Here is a 26,102-nt window from a genome sequence, read left to right on the forward strand (position 1 = left end):
CTCATCTGTAAAATGATCTGGATAAGGAAATGGAAAACCACTATAGTATCTTTGCCAAGAAAACCTCAAATGGGGTCATGAAGAGGTAGATATGACTGAAATGACTAAACAACAACAAAATTGGAAAAGTGATTTTTCTCAATCTGAAGGTTGAGAAATGTGTGAGACAGGATTCATACTGAGTCTTCCTGATTCCAAGAATTGCATTGTATTCACCATACCACGTCTCTGAGCTCATTGAGCCTCAAAATAATATGTAATACAGATAGTAGAGCTATTATGATTCCTCTCTTTAAAATGCATAAGACAGCTGAAGTGAGTGGTTCAGGAATAAATAGCTAAGAATGATGGGACTGAAACTTGAAATCATATTGACTGACTCTGAAGCCATTGTCCTTTTCACCAAGGCTCCTGCCCAATATTGATGGTTATGTAGCACAGGAAGCCTGTAGCCTCTTGCTAAAAGCATCAAAATGGTTATACCATTAATGGATCAATAAGCATTTATTCAAAAAGTTATCTCACAACTACATCAATTCCTAAGTATGGGCAAACATGATCCTAGTGGAATGAATGGAGCCACTTGTTGAGAATCATGAGCTATTGTCCTCCATCTAAGATGGGAATTAGAATTAAGTGTGTAGGTATGCCCCACTTTACACAGTACACATGGTCTGAAATTTTTCATCTAAATTAAAATTTCATTCACAAGTTAAAGTTTTACAAATGGAATCCTTTTTGCAAATATAAAGCAAGAGTTTGCTAAAGTGGTTAGTGTTCATTCCAGAGTGAAAAAGACCTGCTTTCAATCCAATCTCCAGCTCCAAAACTTCCCAGCACTGACATTTTGAGCAATAAAAATAATGCTGAGACAGTGTTAGTTATTTTAAATGAACAAATATTCTTAAAATTTGTCATTTTTAATTTTTTCATTAAATGATCATAGAGCTTGTCACCTCTCTGAGCTTGACTTTCCTCATAGGGCATATTGCTATTTACAGTACCCAGATGTAGGGGATATCAGGCAATTCAAATGAGATCATGTATCAAACACTTTCTTAGGTTTAAGGTACCCTTGGAAGGTTGGCCATTATTATTGGTCAAGTCTCAGTTAACAACTGTGTGATTCTGGACAGCTCTCTGAGATGTGTTTTCTTCATTTAATCAAATAATAACATTCTTCCTCACAGAGTTGTTAAAAAGAAAAAGGTTTTTTAAGTCATATAGTTATAGAAACTTTTATTCAGAGGTTACTAAAGATGACTTTGAAGATGATCTCAATTAAGCCCCAGAGAGGTTAAGAAAATTGTTCAAGCTCATACAAGTAGTTAAGTGGTAGGTCTGGGATTTAAAGCCACATCAAAGTCGTCATTTTTTTCACTACAATTTTTTTCGCTGTAGGAAATTGTCTTATAATTATTAAATAAGACAATTTCTGGAGAATCCCTTTACGAAGCAAACCAACCATACTCTGATTTGTCTAGGTTTCACTTTTTAAAAAATAATATATTGTCAGGCATATGGGACCTGGCAAGTGAACAACAGCTTAATGGAGTGAAACAAGCACAGGGACCAATCAAAATTATCCTAAAGAAAGATTTCTAAATGTTAGTAGTAAAGGTTTTTTTTGTGCTATTCCTCAGTGCCCTTTTCTAAAAGTGGGCAGGTCAGCACTAATGTCTTTAAATGGCTTAGGCTGAAGATCCTGGGACAAAACATGAGTAAAGGTTTGGACTTTTTTTTAAGTCCTTGCCCAGGCTGGGGCCGAACAAGAGTCAATTGCTAGAACCAAGAAGTGTTGAGTTGAGGGCTGGAGTCAGACTGCCATGTCTAGATCAGATGTGGTGACTGGCATTAGGATCAATGACAAAGGAGAAAGACATGATCTGGGAGCCAACTGGAGGGCCCAGTGTATCATTGAAATACTCAAAAATACTAGTACCAGATGAGTATGAGTAAGAAGGCAGAAAGTTTAAAAATGACTGATTGTGGGATCCAGGAAGAAGACAAAGCAAGTCTCTTGAGAAACACTATGGTATATTTGATAGAAATTATGAAAATGATGATTTGTTTAGGGATTTCTATTTTTGCCTTTCCCCTCAGCCAGCAAGCCACCCCAGATTCCAGCTTGTGGTATCTTGATTCTCTACTTCTTCCCCAGAACTTCCTCCATTTTTCCTGGCTATTCTCCAGTCCCTTTTCCCTTCTGACCAGATACTGAACCTTTATCTCTGCTCTCGTCAGAGGGAATACAGAATTCCCTCACCAATCTTACCCTAAGACCACTCCCCCTTCCTCACTACATGGTGGGATGCTTCTGTGCACAGTCCACATCCTGATGCATCCTAAGAATTACCGAGTCTTGCTATCAGTCTTATAGCTGAACCTTCACTACCCCTGGACCTTTCTATATTCTCTCAAAGTCAAATTCTCTCCTGTGGTTGTTTTCTCTTCCAATGACTGAGTTCCTTGAGAGTAAAGTCTCTTTCAGCATCAAGGCTGAATATTTGGCACATAGGAAGCATAAATGTTCTTTATCCCTTCACCTGAATATAATCTTCTTTTGTCTTTAAGACTCTTTTCAACACTAAAGCTATAGACCTATGAAAAGATTGATATCATAAAGCCAAGATAGTTTGTTGGTGAAAAAGAATAAAGCAAAAAATAGGAAATGGCGGTGAACCTCAGACCAAGGCAAAGTAGATCAAAAGCTGGATCTCAGATATTGGAAATTATGAGAGTATAGAATTCCCTGGAATAATAGATGTTTATATGATTGGTGAAGTTCAAGGGAGAGAATGGGGTCAAATTTATGTTTCACTGTGTGAGAACATTTTTATGTGTATAGTTGTAGCTTTTTTGCTGAAAACTTTAGATTCTGGTGTATATTTGAAAGTAAACCCTAAAAAGAAGAACTTTTTTCTTTTTTTAAAATTCTGATTCATCTTTCTCATCTAATTGAATCCCACTTAAATCTATTTTGTCCTACTTTGAGACAGTACATCCTAAAAGTCATCTACCTTTGCTCTAATCTTCCCTTCCCCCATCCTACATCACTCTAAAAACACCAGAAACCAGTTACTTAATTGAAAAAATCATTTATATTCTTATTATTGACATCATAAACTGCCAAGCATTACAACTCAGACAACTCTGTTGGGCTAGCCACATTGTTCGAATACAAAATGTGCATTTGCCAAAAGAAAAAAAAATATTTTATGGAGAACTCACACAGGGCAAGCACTCACAAAGTAGTCCCTTTGAACCTTGATAAGTATGATCCTGGAAAAAAACCACTTTAATCTTTCTTTTTGACTCCCTAAGCTTTATAAAGATGGGAATAATATCATGTAACCCAATAATTCACATTTCTGAAGAACTTTAAAGTTGGCACAATTCTTTCCTCTTACCAATTCTGAATGGGAAATAGTGCTATGATTATCCCTATATTCAAAGAAATTGAAGCAAATATAGGCTAGGATCACAGAGCTAGTAAGTGTCTGAGGCATATTTTGAATCCAAGTTTTTCTGAATACAAATTCAAACTTCTCATTTATGCCTTGATAACCTCTATGTTATTCAACAGTTAAAAAGTCATTTTAATTTGATTAGATGAAGATTTCTGTATATGGGAAGAAAATAATTGATAATATGTGCTAGATTCAGCAGGCCTGATTGGGTAGAACTTTAAGTGAATATCATAAAGTGTGCTTTAATTATTTTGTGATCAAGATTGTTCCTTTGGAGCTATTAACGTATGTTAAAATGTACTTTTATGTAATAAAAAGAGATTGCGAAAATGGCCATTATATATGCAAGATAATTGGTTATTTTAAATGATTGGGTTACCATCCTATTTTGAAAAACACCATAAGCAGTTTTATGAGGTTATACTCATCATTTGGTTTAAGTTTATTTTCTTGTCAAACACAGAAGGAAGCTGCACAAGTATAAAAAGGGAAGTCAGTGATGGGGCATTTCAGTCTTTGAGGCATTAAAAATGAAATCACCTTATAATATCATAGGAACTTTAGATCCACAGCTAGCTAGAAGTCAGAACATAACTCCAAAGGATGTATGATTTCGTTAACAAAGGTAGACCCCAACAATGCAGATCACAAGCCTTCCATACCTCCCTACTCTGTGCAACTTTTGTCCATATCACTCAGGGACATCTTCCACAAAGAGTTCATCCAATATGCTGGGAGACAGAGAGCAGGGATGGTACCTTTTTCTAGAACCCTGCCATGGCATCTATACTGATAGAAGCATGATAGTTATCCATTGGTTCTCCCCAGTACTTGCAATGTGACAAAGTTATATTTTTTTTCTGATAATGCATCTCTCTATATGAGAATATTATGGGACAGCAAATAGAGACCTCACTTCAAAGCCAAGAGTTTTCTCACCTGGAAGTTCCCTATGTCAGTGCAATAACAAGTCCACTTTCTGTCATTGTCCCTGAGCCATTTATGCCCTTCTATGTGCAATTCATTTATAATGTGTTGCAACCTGTTCATTTACTCTGTACCTGTCCATTATTCTCTGGGTGACCTGTAACTTAAATTCTTCGGAGTCGTTGATTTTTCATCACTCATAACTGTACAGCATCATAGAATGAATACTAGTATCTTAAAATCATGACCCTTTGGTTTTGTTTTTGGTGGTGGTGGTGGTGGTGGTGGTAGGGATGATGGAGGTGGTTGTTAGGGGAAAGCCTGAAGCCATTAAAAGAATTTTGAAATTTACCAAAATCATTCAAGTCCACTCTCTTCCTCCTTTTCAGCTCTACATCCAACTCACTATTTATTGGCAATCTCTGAATTCAGAGGGAGATGTTGTTGGTTAAACGTGATCTCTGGTTCATTTATCCAATTGAATATCAAAGTCTGAATTTTTATTTCCAATTTGATCAAGTTGCAAATAAAAAATAATAAAAACCCATCATTAATTATTCTCTTTTTTTAATCATGTAACTTTGTAAGGCACTAAAAACAGCTAAGTCTCTATCACTGACTCTGACATAACCAATAATGCTTACTTATGAAAATGGAGACAATATATCATGGGTAAAATCTGACAATTCAAAATTCCCATTTTTGGCCAAAATTTTTTCTACCTTGTGCCTTTCCCCTGATTTACTCTTTAATGTTTTATTTTGTTTGTTTTCTGCAGCTTCTGGCCCAGTCAAATCTGATTAATTTTGCTTCTACTCAGGAGTAGAAAGAGCAATGGACAGAGATGAGTCTATTAACAAGCCTTGATTAAGCTCTTCCTAAGCCATTGTACTAAGCCCTTCAGATAACCATCTGGCATGATAACTCAATTTCTAGAAAGTATAAGATTGAAAGGGATAGGAAACAAGTTGAATGGTAGTCAGCATCCCAAAAAACCTGGACAGGCTAACATTGAGGGTTGAATCTAACAAGTAATATAATAAGAGCAAATGTAAAGTCTTGCACTTGACGATTCAAAAAATCAATTTCAAAAGTGCCACGTAGGGCAGTTAGGTGGTGCAGTGGATAGAGCACCAGCCCTGAAGTCAGGAAGACTTGAGTTCAAATCTAGTCTCAGACACTTAACACTTCCTGGCTGTGTGACCCTGGGCAAGTCACTTAACCCCAATTGTCTCAGTGCAAAAAAAGAAAAAGAAAGGAAAAAAAAAAGGTCACTTAAAGGAAGTGTGCATGAAGCATAGAAGAAACATGGATATTGGGTAACTTGCCCCAACCAATAGGAGTTGCTATCATCATTTAATTAACAAATCACTGAAAAACACTGTCCCTCAGTTTAGTGAAAATCACCTACTCCAACGGAAATAACCAATGGGAAATTTGTTTCCACACATTATAATTATCTAACTACAGTTAATTCATTTTCTCAGGGTTTTCATCTTATCTACTAGGATGCTTACTAGTTTAACAGCCTGAACAGTCCTTTGGGTCTAGATATCAACCTTCCTGCACAAAACTAAGAAATTTATCCCCCATTCTTGAAACTATATATAGCAGACATTCTAAAAAGTTTTTAAGGTTCACAAAGTGCTTAATATTCATTATGTCATTTGATTGTCCCCATGACTTGGCCAGAAATGATGCTTTCCTGGTTTAGAGATGAGGAAACTGAGTCTTGGAAACATTAAATGACTTTCATATGGTCAGCCAACTCATTAATTACTGAAAGGATCAATTGGAGATCTGGATTCAAGATCCTGGTTCTACCAGTTACTTACAACCTGTGGAACCTTAAACAAATCTTATCACTTCTCAGCCCATCAGTTTTGTCCTCTGTAAAATGGAGAACTCATGGTAGATGATCTCTAAGGTCTCTTCAGCTCAACATCTATGGTCCTGTGACCTAATGTCTTTCCTAATTCCAAATCCTATGCTCTTCCCACCAAACCAAGGATATTTTCCTGTAGCAAGTCATCTTTCAATTCTAACTTAAGAGAAATGGTTAAGAACTTCCAGTTTCTTTTTCTTGAACCCACATTCCACAGACCAAGAAGAGCTCTCTATTTTTGTCTCACTCTCTTAGGCTGTTTCTCTCTCTGTTTCTATGTGTGTCTCTGTGTGACTGTCTATTTCTCTGTGTTTCTGTCTGTGTCTCTCTGTGTATCTGTCTCTCTCTATATATATATAATATGTATGAATGCACATTTCTGCCCCTCTACATACATCCATGCATGTGTATATGTGTGGAGAGAGAAATCAATCAACAAGCACATATCAAGAGTAGCTCCCTGTATATAAGTGCTTAATAAATTTGATTTTTCTCTCTGCACATATGTCCACATGTCTGTCTGTCTGTCTCTCTCTCTCTCTCTGTCACTCTCTCGCTCTCTCTGTCTCTCTCTCTCTGTCTCTGTCTCTTTCTCTCTGTCTCTCTGTGTCTCTCTGTGTCTCTCTGTGTTTCTCTCTCTCTCTCTCTCTCTCTCTCTCTCTCTCTCTCTCTCTCTCTCTCTCTCTCTCTCTCCGTGTTTCCCTCCCTTAAATTCTTCAGTTCTTTGCTTTCAGATAAACAACTCTCCTTTTCTGTCTTTCGCTAAATACTGTTATTCCTCCCAAATTTATATCAGCCTAGAAGCATCCATGCAGCCCCTCCCTGCTTTGAGTGGGGCTGTCAGATGATGACTCTGGCTATTTTTCTCTTGGAAATGCTTACAAAAGCCTGGAAAATGCCCCCGGGCCACGGTTTTTGTTGCTATATTACCTGTGTGTGCACCTGTCTCCGGAGCATCTCAGAGATGTCTGCTAATACATTTAGTTTCAGGTATAGAGGCTAAAATATAGGGAGTCTACGGGAGGGAGGGGGGGAATGGAGGAGCATTGTCTGAAAACCAGACTTTCCAGTAAATTACCTTAGTGCTCCTCCAAGCGGATCCTTCCTCCTTTCTTTGGATGAGAAAAAAAACAGAAAGTAATTAGGAACTTTAAAAGGCTTTTGTGGTTTTGAAGACTTTGGCAAGACCTGTTGAAAATGCCATCTTCATAATTGCTTCTCTCAATAGTTCTTTTGTCCCGCATGATGCATCATGTAATTTCTGAAGGACTATTTCACACCCAGCCCCCTTAGGGCTGGGCCTATTTGTTTGTTTTTCTCCACATTCTTAATTTGAATCCTTCCAGTGCAAACCCTTCTTTCCTGCCATCTCCTTTACTTCAGAATTTCTCCATCCTTGACCCCAATCGGATGACCACCATGCAGCAAAGGTAGGGACTTTTGCTTCTTCTTACCTAAATCTACAGCTGGGAATGATTTCTTTTTAAAAGGGCACAGACAAGCAAATTATACTTTTTAGCTATGACTGGACCTTTATTTATGAAAAAGCTTTGAATGCCCACCTGGGAAGGCGGGGGGATGGAAGCGAGCTGTTCTTCCAGTTGTAGAGCGAACTACTTTGGCCCTAAGCCAGTCATTTTGGTCTTCCTATAAGACTGGCCAAATAACGTTATAGTTTTATTATGAAAACAATATAAAGCTATTTTTCTGGGGCACTGTAGTCCTGCTTAAACATGCATAAACTGCTTTATTAGAGATTATGGGACTACTGGGACTGAGCGCAGAAGTGATCATTTCTATGATAATGTGAGACGATAATTTTAGAGTGATTCATTGGTGGAGATGTTTATACTCTCCATTTGAATCCCATTGCTTTGGGTTGGGGGGTAGGGGAGTAATAAAAAAGTTTTATGCAGAAAGTGAGGATCTGGATGTTTGGAAAAACCTCATTGGATGGATAAGGAACACATCATTTCAGGCAGCCATGTAGCATGGGATGTTAGGGAACAAAACTCAGCAGGCTTTTAGTGTCTAGCTCTCAATGTGGGGTCCAGGGCCCCCTGGGGATCCCCAAGACTCAAGGGGTCCCCAAGGTCAAAACTATTTTCAAAATAATCCTAAAATATTTTAATTTCTAATATAGCAAATATTTATGGAAGCAACTCACATTAACTATTTTTAAGAGTGTAAAAGGGCTCTGAGATCCAAAAAGTTGAGGAAACTTTATTCTAGAGTCTAGAATGGTGCTCTCCTTTAGCCAATGATGTCTGGTTTTTCTTCAGGATTTCTCAGTTATATACCTTGAGGAGAGGAAAAAAAGTCTTTACCCACCTATGGATAGATCTAGTTCAGCACCAAACTAATTGAAACTCAGGGCAAAACAAAACAAAACAAAACAAAAAAAACAAGAAAATGGGAGAATCATAGATTTAAATCCAGAAGAACCTGAAAGCCACCACTTGATTATACAGATGAGGAAACTGAGGCACAGAGAAGTTAATGGCTTGCCCAGATGAATACGGTTAGAAAGCATTTGAAGTCTCCAAATCTAATTCCTTACCATCCCATCCCATACTGACTCTGAGAGTGACAATAGACCACTGGCTTCAAGTATTTGGTGAATCAAATTGTATTTGGTCCCAGAAAGCAGAACAAAGAGAAATGAGGAGGGGGAGAGGGTTGCAAAAAGGCAGATTTAGGTATGATATAAGGAAAAATTTTCTACCAATTAAAAGTTGTCCAAACTTGGAACAGATTGCTTAGAAGGTGCTTAAGTTCTCCTGCACTGCTGCAGGAGGTCTGCAAGCAAAGGGTGTGCGACCCTCTATGCGATGGGCTGTGGAACTGGAATCCTGTGTACAAACAGGTCCGATGACCTTTGTGGTGCCTTTTTCTGAGGAGACTCTGGGATTCTCTGGTTCTCTGAATCCCACAAAGGGCTTTTTCTGGCAATGTTTCGTTTCAATTAAAAAGAAACCCTGCAGCCTTTTAAAGGGCACAGTCAAAGTCAGTCTTAGAAGCCGGTATCCTGAGACCATTAACCTCAGAATTTGCCTCTGGTTTTCCTTTTTAAGTTGGGGAGACGGGGAGAAGATGCCCTTGGGCGGGTAGGTATGATCCCGAGCAATGCTGGCCTTGGGCAAGATTATTTAGGTCTGTGGTACCTGCCATCCTGTTCTTTGAGCCTCTGGCCCAGACAGCTTGAATCACTTAGCAAAGTCCCCTGGCCCCGATAGTAGTTCCTAGTCTAGGGAATATTGGTGCTCTCAGGTGACCCCAATTATGTTAGCCTCCATCAGTGAACCAGGAGAAAGGATCTGGTGGTCCATCAATCAGCCACTGAGCATCAAGAAACAAGGGAAGCCCCTACTATGTGCAAAATGCTATATTAGGCTTTGGAAACATAAAGATGGAAATGAAAAGGTCCTTGTGCCAAAGGAAGTCATCACATTCAATCAGGGGAGAGAACATAGATACACACATAGGTATAGATAAGTAAATTACATATATATATATATATATATATATATATATATGTATATACATACATACACACACATAATTCAGCTGATATTCAGGGAGACATCAGTGACTTCTGCTTATTTTAGTACCTCCGAGATACTTGGTGGGAATTTGCCCTCCACATATGCAGATTACAACCACTCTGTACATTGTGCTCTTTGTGAGTTATGGTTCATGGGAGAAGAGGGGAAAAGACAAGACTATATAATGATAGCTGGCAATTTACAACACTCTAATGTTTTCAACGTTCTTTGAGCCTCATAAGACAACTCAGTGGAGAAAATGCTAGGCCTGAAGACAGGAAGACCTGAGCTCAAATGTCACCTTGGGTTACTAGCTATGTGACCATGGACAAGTCTGTTTACCTCAGTTTCTTCAGCTGTAATATAGGAGCATAAAAGACCCTACCCCCCTATCTTGTTTAAGGTCAAGATAATCTTTATACAAATTGCTTAACACAGTGACTAGAACATAGTAAGCACTATATAAATGCTTATTCCTCCTCCTCATAACACTAAGGGAGGTACTATAGGTTTCAAATAACTTGCCTAGGGCACACAGCTAGTAACTTTCCAAGGAGGATTTGAATCCAGACCACTGTGCCACCAGACTGCTTTCTTATAATCACTTGCAAAACACTTGTAAGCACTTAGAATCACTTCTAAGCACATATAAATTCTGTTGATTAATTGGTTGATTATTTTATTTACCCAAATTCACTGACTATGGAATCAGAGACAAAGTTGATAATGGTTTACTGCGCTCTGTCTCCAAGGGATATTCACCTATTCTGTGCTGATCCAAAGGATCATGGGATAGAGGGAAGAATTTCAGACATCAGTAACAGGAAAGGAGAAATCACAAAGATCAGCTCAGTCTGTGAATTAATTTCACAAAAATTCTCAAACTGGCATAAACGCCAAGTATAATCATTCCATGTGACTCATTCCAGCAGGTGAATGCATCCATAAAGCAGAATTACAGACAGGCAGAGTAGGACCCCACCACTTCTAACAGGAAACACTTATGAGACCTGACTGCAAAATATAAGCATTTCCATCTGCTTCCCATTAGGGCCATCCTGTCACATGCTTATTGAGCCATGGGAGCCCTCAGAGCTGGAAAGGACCTGGAAAATTCTCATGGCCAAACCCCTTATCTTTAGCTGAAGAAACTAAGGTCTAAGGAAGTAAAGAGATCGCTAAATGGCACAGTGCCTAGAGTGATAGACCTTTTTCAGCCTCAACTTCCTCATCTGTGAAATGTAGATGATAATAATTGCACCTGCCTCATGGGGTTATTATAAGGCCCAAATGAGATAATATATGTAATGTGCTTTGCAAACCTTCTAAATGTTAATGAATTAGCTCCCCAAAATCATCTAGTAGGTGGCAGAGCTTGGATTCAGATCTTACTTCAATAGCTCCAAGATTCTTGGTGGGAATTTGCCCTCCACATATGCAGATTACAACCACTCTATACATTGTGCTCTTTGTGAATTTATGGATCACGGGAGGAGAGGGTAAAAGAGAAGACTATATAATGATAGCTGGCAATTTTAAATATAAAAAGGCAGTATTCTTTTCACCCAGCCATTTCCAAGGCAGAGTGGGAAGTAGAACAGGAAATGATAGACAAAGCTCTTTCCTAAGGAAGAAAGGAGCAAATTTCAAGCAAATACCTCAGCAGACCTCCCCTTTCTTAAAAAGAAGGAAGGAAGGAAGGAAGGAAGGAAGGAAGGAAGGAAGGAAGGAAGGAAGGAAGGAAGGAAGGAAGGAAGGAAGGAAGGAAGGAAGGAAGGAAGGAAGGAAGGAAGGAAGGGAGGGAGGGAGGGAAGAGAGAAAAGAGAAAAAGAAAGAGAGGAAGGCCAAAGAGAAGGGATGAGAAAGGCGAGAGGGAGAGACAGAGAGAGAAAAAATAAAGGCCGTATCTTCTCTTTTCTGAAGGAAGTTGGGCTTCAAAGAAGTATTTCTGTTGAAATTATCTTTCAGTTGAAGAAAGATACCAGAATCAGACAAACATTATGTACATTTTTTTAAAAAAAATTAAGATATTTTAATCTCCTCCCATGCTTCCCTCTGAAAACTATCTGGGCTTTCTACCAGCTCCTCCTCAGCGGGCTTCCAACCTGTTACCTGGACTAGGTTCAGGAGTAGTCAATTATGTAATTAAGGAATTTTCCCCTTGGGATTAAGTCAAGCATTAAATAATTGTTAGCTTGGAATTGTTATTATTTTTAATCAGGTCCCATCCCATAAAAGGAGGTCTCCAGATAAAAGAAAGGCCAGGGGAAACTAGGAAGAAATCTATTGAATATGAAAACTTCTGTGAAATCTCACCTATTTGGTTTCAAATATATTGGTACCAATGACAAAGATCTCATTTGACCTTCCATGCTCCAGAGAGAAACACTATATCATGTATTCGTAGTCACAAGAGCTAAAGGGGAATTGCAGTGAGCTCTATGGGAAAACTTGTACCAGCTGCACCGTTGAACCCCTTCCATTTTCAATGACTGAGCCCAGCAGGGCCTGGGTCTATGAATCACTTCCCTAGTCACTACAGGGAAAAAATACAGGATAATAAGAATGGCAGGCCTCTGCTCTGCTATAATATCCAAGTCCAACTAGTTCAGCTCAGATCTGCAACCAGGTGATCTGAAGCCAGTGAAGAGAGAAACTTGTCCAAAGTCAGAGTGTGAGTAAGCCAAATTCTCAGTAAGTATCCACTACATATTTGTAGATTCATGAATTAAAGGGAGAATGTATGAGAGAACTCCTGATCTCAGATCTCTCCTAATATCCCTTCCTAAATCCATCTTTCCTCTGCATAATAAAAAATTGAAACCATTAGCCTTAGGCCCAGCATCTTATTGATGATTTCTTAAAACTTTTTAAACATGCAATGAGAACTCTCAGTAGTCTCCAACTGCCAACAGGATAAAATGTATTAGTCTGTCAGACCAAATGAATTTGTGATCAAATTACCAGGAGTTCAAAACAACTTGAACAAGGTATTTATAAGTCTAGAGATACTTACTGAAAGGTGCTAGAGGCCTGACATACTGACATCAAATATTTGTGACATCATTCAGGACCTTCAGCCAAGCACCCCAAGCTCCCATCAAATGAAAAGGTTTTCTTTTTAAGAGAAAGGCTGATTGGAACAACAACGTTGTAAGGGACTTCTCCTGGGACAGTCTGAGCAAAGCACCTTGGAGCAAGGGGAACGAGCTAAGAGAAACCCATGAAATGAGTCTTTCCTTGTGAGGGAAGCTACAGGAGCTAATAAAAAAGGAGCTGTATTTGCCATAAAGAGATTATAGCTACGTAGGGTCTCAGGTCTCAATGTAGAAGGGGCCATAGGGATCATTTGGTCTGATGGCCTTATTTTACAGATCAGAGAATTGAAGCCCAGAGAGATTGTGACTTGCTTCAGAAGCAGCTTCTGGCCTCCCAAGTAAGAGGGGCTAACCATTTTTTGTAGCCCTGCTTTAACATAAATCCCTTTCTTTGGTATTTGAGATGCAACTCATTTGTTACCTTCTACCTTTGCAGAACCAACAGCTGCTAGTTCAGAGGGACCATATGTTGACTTGGATCTGCCTTTCTAAACTTATTTTACAGCTCACATTCACATTTTTAATTGTCAATCATTAAATCAGCAAAAATGTAGGCTTATTCAGTGTCAGGCTCAATGCTAGGCACTGGGGATATGAATACAAAGGATGCTGCAATCTCTACTCTCAATGAACCCACTTCTTCATGTAATCCCAGTTCAGAGTGATTTCTCCATCTTTAAAGTGTCCTGGAGAACTTTGTCTTGATCTGTTCCTTGACCCTATCACATTCCATATTAATTTGTTCTGATTCATATCTCCCACTCAATGAGATTTAAGGGACATGATTCCTCCCACCATATCTCATCTTTGTGTCAGAGATTGTTTCATGGCCCTTCACCAATCCAAGCCTGCAGAATTCAGGCTCTAGATGTTCAGCCTGGGAAGGTGGGGTGAGTCTCAAAGGCAGCCCATTGGGGAGCTCTAATTCTACCCTCTTGGCAAATACCACCTCCAGAATACAATCACCATAATATCCCTCTTCCAGAGGTGACTCCCTTTCCCATCCATAACCATGACGGGACTGTAGTATCTCTGAGGGTTGGTTCACCCCATTTTGAGTCAAGTTGGATTGTCTCCTCCTGTACCACAACTTCCACTCCCTACCTGAGAACTCTCTGCACCAGATCTTTCAACTCTGAATGTCAATGCTTCCTTCCCAAGCTGCTCTCCTACCTTATTCTTTGAGGCTCCTATCTCGGAGAATTTTTTTTAGCCATTTCCACAACCTGGAATCCATTTCCTCCCTAATTCTGCTAGTTATAGTCCTCTTAGCTTGGGTGCCCCCTCCATCTAGACATCTTTGATCCGCCAGCTGAAAGTGATTTCTCCTTCTTTAAATTGTCCTCAAGCACTTTATTTTGAGCTATTCTTTGACCCTATCACATTCTAATTTTATTTTGTTTTGCAATTTTTCATATCATCCCATTCAATCTTAAATTCCTTGAAGGAAGAGCCCATAACATTTTCCATCTTTGTACCCTCAGTGCCAATATAGTGCCTCTGCTAAGCTATGAATTAACATAGTACCTCTTCTAGGCTATAAACTCTAGGGGCAGAAACTATGTTTGATTTCTACTTCCCATTTCTCCCAGAGCCCCAGGGCAGAGTCCTCAGTGGGTGCTTTAAAAATGTTTGGTGAATCCTTGGTTTGAATTCTTATGGTAATAATTGACATTTACATGGGCTTTGAAGTTTGAAAAATGCTCCACTTTCATTAGTTCATTAAAACCTCATAACAAATTATCCAAATCCCTTTACAAATGAGGAAAGTGAGACTCATGGGGGGGTGGCTTACCCATATTCACAGAATTAGAAAAGGTCTGAAATCACCCTGACAAGCTCAGAAATTTAAACAAAAACTAAACTAATGCAAAAAAGAGCAAGAATCCAGTTTTCTTTGACTTGTCAAGACTTGAGAATGAAGGAAAATCAGAAAGGGGGTATAACCCTCTTGGAGTGTTCCTTGTAACCCTTATCTGCTCTTCCTCTTCTCCTCTTCCTTGTCTTACATTGGATTGGATTGGAGCCAATGTGTGTGTGTGTGTGTGTGTGTGTGTGTGTGTGTGTGTAGATAGAGACAGAGACAGAGATGGCAACAGACAGAGACAGAGACAGGGAGGCAATAAGCATTTTTCAGGTGCTCATCATGTACCAAGGCTCTAAACCCTGAAGATACAAATAAGAGCAAAAAGAAAAATACCTGCCCTCAGAGAGCTTATATTCCAGTTTCTAACACTTGACACATTACAACACACAAAAAGAACCTAAAATACCAAGAGGAAGGGCAAGAAAGAGAGGCAAAGTAGCATAATCTGAACCCATGAGAAGCAGAACCAGGAGGGCAATGAAAGTTGGCCAAACGGGGCCTCTCCCCAAAATGGAACTCACAGTGGGAGAAGGGATTAGTTTCATGAAGCTTTGGCTGAGATATTGGACATAAGACTGGGAAGCCAGAAGCTGAGTCAGAAGGAGAGTTAAGATTGGTTGGGTTGGATTATTCCCCAATATGGAAGCCCTCGTTAGAGAGAAATGGAAAAAATGGTGTGTATGATTAGAAATGGGAAAAAAGAGAAAATGTCATCATCCAATTGCCTTTCCTTTCTTGCTCCCCAGGCCAGCTCCCTGATCCATGCTCTTATTTCAAAGACAGAAAGAGAGCTGTTTTCTAAATTTACTCTTTTATTTTTTGAGGGCTTACCCACCACCACCAAATATAGGCTCTTTCTAGTCTTCATTTGAAAACAAGGAAAACTTCATTAAACAATGAGACTAAACAATTAAATTAAATAGAGCTAGATCTGAACTCAGATCTAGTTCTCTATTCATTGGTCATGCACTCTATCCATTAAACCATATCTGTACATCACTATTTGTTCAACTATTCCAATCCAATCTAAAAATTTATTAAATGCCTACTATGTGCCAACAGCTCAGGACTTTTGCAGCCAGGCATATGTCATATATCCCATTTATGGCAGCATTAAGGGCACTTTGAATTAAGATGGGGAGGGAAACTGAGGGAGAGGAAGTACCACAGAATAGAGAGGAGGTCACTCCAGACTATCTGGTCATTTCCTCTTTTGATGAATATCTGACCTTGGACAATTCATTTAACACCCTCCTCTCCTTCCCCCCTCCAGTGATCTTGATGTGAATCCCCCAAAAGATGTCAACCTGCATTGGCAGAGGCAATTTCTTCATCTGGGACTTCTTGTATCATGAAATAACAGGGACAGTCCCTGTCATTTTCCTTGTTATCATTAATGGCTAAACTTCTGGTTCTCCATTAATCTCACAAGGCACCCTCTAAATTTTGTTCACATCAGATTCAGCGCCCAGACCAAAGCTCTAGCCTCCAAGCCCAAGTTGTGTCTCTTCAAGTGAGAAACATTTCATCCATGAACCTTTCTTTGTAAATAGGATTGTGATTGTCTGTGAGCTCAGCAGTGGGAGAGACAGCTGAATGGGGCACTGCTCAACCTGAATTCAGGTCCCAGTTTACAAGGCTTCTGGCTGGCTGTATGGCCATGTGGAACTTCCTTCTTCTCCCTAAAGCTTAAGTTCCTTGTCTTTAAAAGGAGAAGGGGTGAGCTTAATGACGCCAAGCTCTAACATTCTGTGGCACTCCCCTCACTGGTGCCAGTTGCAACCCATACGCCCCTTTTCTTCCTGGGCAATTATGGTGCTATTTTCTAGCTGAAAGATTAGCAGCCCTAATTTTAGCTCAGAATCGGGCATGTAGGGTGCTTTAATATTCCATGTATGAGTTCAAAAAACTGGCATTTGTGAAAAGAATCCATGAAAACATTGGGAACCACAATTGCGGGTCTGGGGAGAGGGGTCTCTGAGTGCTTAAAATCCATCAATCAACAAGGATTGATTTATTCTAGGCAGTTTTCTAGGTTTTATATAAAGAATGAAATAAACTCTATTGGCAAGAAGCTCACATTTTATTGGGAGAAATAGCAAGTAGATTTTAAAATATGAGCAGAGATAATAGAAACAGAACAAATGCAAAAATAAACACAAGGCCATTAGGCAGGGAGGGTATAAGCAATTATGTATTTTAGAAAAGGCGGCACAGAAGGTGGTACCTGAGCTGAGTCTTGAAGGAAGAGGGAAATTCCATGAGGTAAAGATGAGGAAAAAGAAGGGTCCAGACATGAGAAACAGCCAACAAAAAGGCAGAAATGGTAGATGGATTACCATGTATGAGGCATAATGGAAAAGTTAATTTGATTATTTTTAACTATAAAAATGAAAGTATAATGAGGCTGGAATGGTAGCTTGGGGTCAGAATATAAAGTCTTTAAAAGGCAAACAGAGGATTTTATATTTTATTCTAATGGCAATGGGGAGCTATTGGGGTTTATAGAGTAGGAAAACAACATGATTAGACCTATACTTAAGGAAAATTGGAATCCTTGGGTGCTATGATATCAATAATGTTGTTTCTGCTAGATAAGACAATAAAGAATGGCTTCATCTAAGGAAAGTGCAAGGAAATAAACTTGAAAGTCAAGGTCAAATGAATCCAAAGTTTAGACTTGGTCTATGCAGTCAGCCTGAAAGAGACAAAGCCTATTCAAATTCTTTTTTAATTATTTCCATTTTGAATGCATAACATGCAGTTGATGCCCCAGGGCACACCAACAAAAATGAGGAACATTTAAAATTAAATAAGTAAACCAGTCACAAGTCTTATGGTTCCTCTGACAATTCCTTCCTGGAGGGTGGGGGAGAGTTGTACAAAATCTGGCTCAGGAATCTATAGATGAATCCTGTGAAGTCTTGCCAGATTGGGGCATTCAGGGACATGGCTCGGTCCTTAGGAACCTATTTCTCCATAGATAACACTGAGTGTTCCCTCTGGGGAAAAAAAAACAAAACAATAATTTCTAAGGATAATTTTGAGTCAAAGAATGATCTCCACTCTTGTTCTTACCAATGAGAAGAAGACAACATGCTTTAAGAATCAGAATTCTGAGGAATAACTTGGTGAATGATATTTAGCAAAGTGTACACACACACACACATTCACACAAGCTGAAGACTGTCCAGAGGACAAACAGGAAGATAAAGGGTCTCAAGATTATGTCATGTTGATAGAACTGTGGGTGTTTGGTGGGGAGGAGAGAAATCTCTGGAGTAACAAGGTAGCTGTCTTCAAGCATCAGAAGGGTAATCCCGTGGCTAAGGGATTCGATTTGTTCTACTTGTCCCTGGAAGGTAAAATATACACAATGGATGAAAATTGCAAAGAGCCAGATGTATACTCAACAGAAGGACAAAACTTCCTAACAAATAAAGCTGACCCAAAGTAAAGTGGAACACCTTGAGAATTTGTGCAATATATGCATACAAAAGTCAGAAAAACCTGAGTTCAAATTCTGCCTCAAACACTCACTATCTGTATGACCTTAGTTATTTAAAGTCTCAGCCTCGGTTTCCTCATCTGTGAAATAGAGGTAAAAAATAAGACCTACTTCACAGGGTTATTGTGAAGACCAAAATAACATGTGTAAAGTGCTTTGTAAACTTTAAAATGTTACATTAAAATTTTGCTATTATTTCTCCTTCCCTGGAAGTCTTCTAGGACTGGCCAATAATCACTTATTGGGAAAGTTGGAGGTGGAGATTTCTTTAGAGTTCTGGGTTGGATTATCAATAGGCAACATGGAAAGGAAACTTACTTGAGGTCAGAAAGACCCAGGTCCACCCAATGCCATTGACACATACAGGGCTGTGTGATCCTGGCAAGTCTCTTAACATTTCCTCATCTGTGAGATGAAAGGTTTGGCCTCTATGGTCCCTTCCAGCTTGAAATCTATGATCTTATTGATGAATGTACTCAAATGACCATTTTTAACCCCAATTCTGTGAATATGTTATAAATGTTATAACTATATGCCTGAGTTTCCTGCCTGGAATGGCCAAGATAACAATACTGCTGTGTAAAATAAATATTTGGGCAAAAGGAACAATGGAGAAGAATCAGATAAGTGATGCTTTCCAGGTGATTTTTTTTTCACTTTTCTTTTGAAAACTCTCTTTTCTAATGAGCACATTGGAGGAGTTGTGCTATTTAGTCAAAAATACTGGAGAGGGAAAGCAATCATCTATTTGAATAATGAGGTATTCTTCTTATTCTGCCCGTTAGTAGTCATGTTCAAAAAAAAAAAAGAAAAGAAGTCTGACAATCAGAACCGATGGGACTGGTGAGCTGGAAATGGATTTAATACCAGAGGGAAAGTGGGGACGGGTGTCTAATTCCATGCTTCCCTCTGAGTAGTTTGGGGTCAAGCCAAGCTCACTTACATGGACCATTCAAACAAGACCTATTTATACAAAAATGGCAAGTGGTTGGTCTTCCCTTCTGTCATGATGACCTGGAAAAAAAAGGACTACTTTCAGGTGTCCCAGGGATCATTCAGCCCCTCAGCAGCAGCACTCATCTCAAAGTGGGGCTCTCTGATGTTCCTCCATTAGTGAAAACACTTTGTAAGTCACCTCGTAAAGCCGAAGGTCTTCTTACAGCCAAAAACAACATTTCAGGGTGCAGCCCTTTAGCAAACATCATTGTGTGTGTGTTGTGTGTGTGTGTGCTGGAAAGTAACACAAATTGTACAAGTCAACTTTAGAGAAAGCTAAGATTACTCCTGTGCCAAAAGCACTGTTGCATGATGGTTTGGACTAAATATTGGGGATGGTACAGAAGGGATGAAAACTCAATTTCCATTAAAAACTCAAGCTTACAATCTAGTAGCAGCAATGAGATCCAGAGAAAGATCAATATTCTATGAATAAGATGTTGATAAGGGTTTAAAGCAACTTGCTACGACCCTCTACCAAAAGTCCAATTTGAGACTTTAATTTGATGGCAAGCCTGTTTGAGTAGATGTCTTCCAAATGAAAACACCATCTACTTCAAAACTTAGCCCCAAAGCTCTTTGTATAGCACATAGAGGAAGAGGAAAGTTAAAGATTGGACTCCATGTCCAGTCTCGACTTCAAAGAGAGCCCCACTTGGACTCTACTCAGATACCTCCAGTGGATTCTCAGAGTATGGTCTAGAGAATCTTGGGGATCTCTGAAATCCTTTTAGAGGGTCTACAAATTCAAAAGTAGTTTTTATTTCCAATATGGTAAATATCTATAAATATAATCCAGATAAACAAAAATGCTTCGGAAAGATCCTCAATAATTTTTAATAGGATAAAGATACTGAAAACAAAAGTTTGAGAACCACTGCCATAGACCATAGAAGGCAAACATAATAAATTATGCATACCCAAGCTCTGAAGGAAATGACAAACCACTTAGGAATCTGCCTACAAAACCCCAAATGGGATCACAAAGATATAAATGAACAGTGATAATATGAAAGGCACTGTGCTGGACACACAAAAACAAAACAATCCAAGCCTTCAAGGAAGTTACATTCTGCTGAGGGAATACTACATGTACTCAAGTAAAAAAAGACAAAAATTTCAAGAGGGGCCTGCTGGGAAAAGACTTCAGGGCATCAAGAGTTCGAGACACAAATAAACTTTTCCAGGATAATGTCCACCAAGTGTCCCACTAATAATGTATTTCTCTCCCATTGTTTAAGGACCACACCTACACCAGCCAGATTCTCGTTGCCTTGTTGAATCAATTATGATTGTAGGGCATCCCACCAGTCATATCGATTGTTTTGGTAATAGGTGCAAAGACATTGACTGCACAATTCAACAGCCATTACATTAATGTCTAGTTAAAGCTTATTTCCAAAATCATCACTTCCAGAGGAGAAAATGATCTGATGGATAGGGAAATCAGAAAAATGAATGTCTTCTTTTGGGGGATTAGGAGCAGAGTTCCACAAGCATTGAAAACCTCTGGCTTCCTATATGGGGAAATGATTTGGAGAAACACTGGGAGCCATGGCCCAGACCTGAGTCACTAGAAGGAAAGTTTCCATCATGACAAAATTGACATGCTAAGCCACTGAGCAGGAACAAAGTCATTGTGTCATTTCCATTCGCCAGCTCAGAAAGGACAAACACGGAGAGGTCTCTATGAATTACATCAAGGTCCCTGAAGCAGAAAGCATTGAGGTGTTTAGGAGCTTCTGGGGCAGTAATGGGAAATAAATGGGCTCAAATAATGTGCGAATCGTGGCTCCTTTTCCTGACAGCGATTTGTATTTGTCATGGTTTTGGGCCATATACATAATGTGATTTGTGTATCCTACTGACCGCGTTATGCAAGAAAATACTTGGGTTCCCATCACCAGCACCTCGGCCAAGACACTTACTTCCATGTTGACCCAACAGCATCCCAAAACTTGGTATTGATGGGAGTTGGAAACTGGGGACTCTTACCTAGCCTAAATACATGAGTCTGCCGGAGGCAACTCTGTGGCCTGGACAAGAGCTGGAGATGATACCTTACTGCCACTGTGAGAGCCAGTGAAGTTGCATTATTACACAGTTGACTTGGATAGGACTTGGCCCTCTGATTTCATTTGCTAGTGAGCAAACTCCCTTACTGCTACGGTATTATTGCCTATTAACGTAAGCCTCGTGGGAGAGGGGTTGTTCCATTTATTGTACCAGATTCTGCCTATTTTTACATTTTCTTAGATTTTATTCCTCTTCATATACTCTATGATCCAATGAAAGTGACTTTCTTAGACTTCTTCACACAAGACATTGCATTTCCCGTAGCCATGTTTTAGCACTGACTGATCCCCAAGTCTGGAATGCTCTAATCCTCATCTCCAATTCATTTTCCCTGGCTTTATTTCAGCCTCAGCTTAAATCCCACCTTCTACAGAAGGCCTTTTGTGCCCCACCGAGTGGTCAGATGCCAATGGCTTTCTCAGATTGCCTTCCATTGACCTTGTATGCATTTCATGTATGATCAGTTATTTCCATGCTGTATCTTGCATCAGAATGTGCGCTCCATGAAAGCTAGGACTCATATGACCATTGTTTAGTAGAGTACCTGGCACACAGGAATAAATTGAATAATTAAAATTAATAAATGTTTGCTGACAGAGTCAGGCAAAAACTATGCATTTACTTTTGGATTCCTTGATTGATTAATAACCCAAAGCACTGAGAAAGTGAGTTGCCTAAGATCATGCAGACAATGTGTCAGATAGGAGTCTGGAACTGGGGACTTCCTGGATTTGAGACAAGTTCTCTCTATTCCAAGCTGCCTCTTACCTATGGCTTGTTTTATCACAAAATATGTCCTACAAAGAGAAGAATTTGGGGTCACTAAAATGTGCATTTGAAAAAAAGCAATATTAAAAGCTATTCCTTATTACTACTTTCTGCCTGTGGTGCCCAAAGGGGCTGCCCACATTGCCAAGTCATGGTTCCAGCTGTGCTAAGTATTGTCCCTCTCTGTAGCACATCCCTGAGCTTCAGATATGTTTGCTTTCTTTATTGTACCTAAAATCAGAAAATACTAAAAGGTGAAGAAACAATAAATCCTGTGGAGAAATCTTTAGTGATCCTGAAGGGAAAGCATTCAGTTTTTCTTTTTTTGTTCTAGGACCGTGATTATATTATTATAGGAAACTTGAGATGTGAAAATTTCCTTTTTCGATGTAAATCTGACTGTTCAGTAGTTTATAGTCTCAGTGAATAGGTTAGGAGACTGAAGTTACTTGCCCAGGGTTCCACAGCTCAGTAGAGATCAAAGGCAAAATCTGACACCCTTCTCTTCCTCCAATCACACATCTCTCCATAATGTAGTTTCCCTATTTCTCCGGCCTTTTCATCATTGGCAAGGTGCTCCTGCTTCCTTACTATCCCTTGCCCTTTGCCTGCTTTCCCACTTTTAATCTTTGGAGACTGAGATATCTCATGATATGTAGCATCACTCAGAGAAATGGGTCATGAACAAAGATGAATCTCTGTTTCAGGGAGAAGCTTGGAGCTGACTAAAAGTTTAAGAGATTTATTGTGGCTGGAAGATCCATTCCTCTCTGGTCAAACTGATGATCAACGTCTCTAATCTAAGTTTCCAACACTGACATCCAATGTATCACCAGTCCCACATCTCAAGCCCCTTTACTTTGCTAAGATCCACCAAGGGTTGTGTTACTTGACTTAGGGAAGCCAGGGTCACTTTATGCAAGGATATTGCATCAAGGATGTATTGAACCAATTGTCATGGAAAATGTGGGAAGGTTTAAATCCACTAAAAGTTCTTGTGTATAAACTGGCAGTCACACACACACACACACACACACACACACACACATATCTATTTTTTCTTTCCTATCTCTAACTAATCAGCAAATAGTGAACACCCTATCTCAAGGAATCATTCATAATCTTGCAGGTCAAAATGGTAAATATTTAATGTGAGCAATTTCTCTCCCCTCTAGACTCTGGGGCCCTGTCAATATAGCCCATTAAAACTAGATTTTCTAAAAAAAGGCTTTAATTAAAAGAGTAAATCACCTGGCACCGTTACCATGTTAGCATTCTGCCAAGAAATGTAATTTCCAAAAGAGTTCTGTAGTTGTCCTTTGGGTAGAACTTTTAAAATAAAGATAGTTTAAAAACATACACCAAAAGAAAGAGAATAGGGAAAAAGGAGACCCATGTGCATAAGAACTAACAGTTATAAATAAGGAAAGAATGAATTGATTATGATTCTAAATGATCCCAAGAAAATACAACAGGAAGCAGGGTCAGAATGAAAAATCACAAAAATCTGAATAGAGAAAGGTCCAAGTAGAACCAGGCTGTCAGTCAATGAATCAACAACTACTATGTGCTGAGTAAAAACTATGAGAAGCAGAAGGTCATTATTTATTTATAGAAAACTGACCTTGAAATCAAGAAGACCTAAGTTCACTGACACTGCTTATGTGACCCTGAGCAAGCATTTAAGTCTTCAGGGTACCTGACAACTCCCTAAAATAAAGCTTCTTCATTGTAAGAGAAAATGTCCTCCCCTGTGAGTTCTCTTTATCAGTGAATTTATAGGTCAAATCCCTATCCCCTATCTCCATCTGCTAAGCATTGTGGATATGTTTATAAAACTAAGAAGTTCCTGCCCTCCAGGATCCTATGTTTAACTGAAGAGATGCAACCACTTCACAAATGAGAAAATTCAGGATATATAGAGACTACATAAAAGTTTAGAAGAGAGCATTAGTAATTGGAGGAGGGAAGAGGGGTCAGAAAAGTTCTCTCAGCTGAGCTGATCCTTCAACTGAGCCTCAAAGTGAGCTGGGATTTCAAGAGTCAGAAAAAATTAAATCCAAGCTTCTGAAGGCAGGTAAAAAAAAAAAGTAGGAAAGGTTTGGATGATAGGACCTATGGACAGCAGGCTTTAGAAATAATACTATTGCATACCACTATGAAAAGTGCCAGCATGGGGAAGGAGAATGTGCTTCCTAAAGAAGAAATGTAATCAAGGATTAGAGAGTTTATTTTATAGGATGAATAACAGCTTTGTAAAAATAATTTGCACTGCTCATTTTTCATCAGGATTGCCAAATCTCCCTGAGCTCCCATTATTTTCAGCTGAAGCTTCTCTATCCTAGGCCCTGCACTCATATTCCCATGGTTCCATGTCAGCTACATCCAGGCCCGATTTCATTTAGCCCCGAGCATTGGGGCAGATGATTTATCTCTGCGTACAAATAGGCTTAAATTGCATCAAGAGAAATGAGCTAATAGTAGGGAACACCTGGACAGGGAGAAATTCAGAAACAATTATCTCACCATTTTGTCTTCACAACAGTGACATGAAGCATTTCTGGTAGCATCCCCTTATGTAGATGAGAACACTGAAGCAAAAGGAGATAGACCTCCCATAACTTATCTAAGGTCATGTAGCAGTTCAAACCTAGAACTCAAATCCCCTGGACCCCAGGCCAGTGATATAGTTGTTCTTGCCATTGTTATTGTTGGTCTTGTTGCTATTGCTATTGTTGTTTCTGAATAACCCAAATTTGGATGGTTTGCCTAAGTGGTAAAATCTTCTTCCCTACAATTTTTTTTAAAAAAATGAAATAAATGTCACCTCTCTGGGATGGGTGCCCAATGGAAAAGATCTCTTGGTAGCACATTATAGCCAAAAATAAATGTAACCAATATCATATGACAATCCTAAAAGATCATTAAGTCAATGGTTATTCTGAATATAGAAAGAGAGGATGAAAAATTATAGAGCACAACCCTTTGTTCCTTAGAATGTCATTTGTACCCTCTCAACCAGATAAAGCAAACAATAAGAAAAAGATCTCATTATTTCATGGGGAGAATCAATGGATGCTGGTGGTTAGGATCAGGACCAAGGAGCAGAATTCCTTTCAAGGAAAAGGGGCAGGATGTAGAAATCCTGAAATTTAAGATTCCCTCAAGGGACTAAGCTGGATTATTTGGTCCAATTCATTTCATTTTTATCTAAAAGACAAAGAAAATGGAGACAGGATGAAAATTTTTATTTCTGAATAAAATTACAAAAATTTTTCCACCAATGGGTGTTCCTGGTCCTTCTAGTGTTAAGATCCAGATAAGCATAAATCCTGAAGCCAGGCTTTGCCTGTGTACAAAGCTTCTTTTACACTTCAAGGGTTTGAGACAGAATCCGGGGAAGTCAGTTATTAGATCGATAAGAAAGGAACAAGAAATGTCAGGAGGTTAACTGTTTGTCAGAATCAATGTGCCCCCAAAGCTTTGGTTGATGCATTCACTGCTTCTCCCTAATACTGATATGGCTAAGCAATCATCCTTTCCTGACTCAACTGCACCAGTTTATTACCTCAGGCACCAGCATCTCCATCAAGAACAAGCTTCAAAGCCATAAGATAGTGTGATGGGATGGGATTGGTGGAAAGTCCCTGCCACAACTTGACACCATATTCTCTCCTGAGACCTTCTAGTTCTCTAGGAACCAGATATAGCTTCCTTCAAGGCTGGCCAAATATCTTCTTTTGCCAGAGAACTTTCTTGTTCTCCCTGTCCCCAAATTTCCTTTTAAAGTTATCTTGCTTCTATTCTGTATTATCTTGCTTATATTTGTATGTTGGGGAATATATGTATAAACTCCTTGAAGACAGCGACCATCTTTGTCCTTCTTCAGGGACCATTTTTGTCCCTTTTTTGTGTCCTCAGCTCTTAGCATAGTACCTGGTACATGGAAAATGTTTAGTAAA

General features: G+C 39.2%; 1 protein-coding gene across 1 annotated transcript in view; it reads left to right on the forward strand.

Moving 5' to 3' along the window:
* Window positions 1-26,102, forward strand: part of KCNMB2 (potassium calcium-activated channel subfamily M regulatory beta subunit 2) — a 285,452-nt gene that overhangs the window by 68,485 nt on the left and 190,865 nt on the right. The gene's annotated exons all lie outside the window — the stretch shown is intronic.

This window comes from Sarcophilus harrisii, chromosome 3, assembly GCF_902635505.1.
Source record: "Sarcophilus harrisii chromosome 3, mSarHar1.11, whole genome shotgun sequence".
Classification (NCBI taxonomy): Eukaryota; Metazoa; Chordata; class Mammalia; order Dasyuromorphia; family Dasyuridae; genus Sarcophilus; species Sarcophilus harrisii.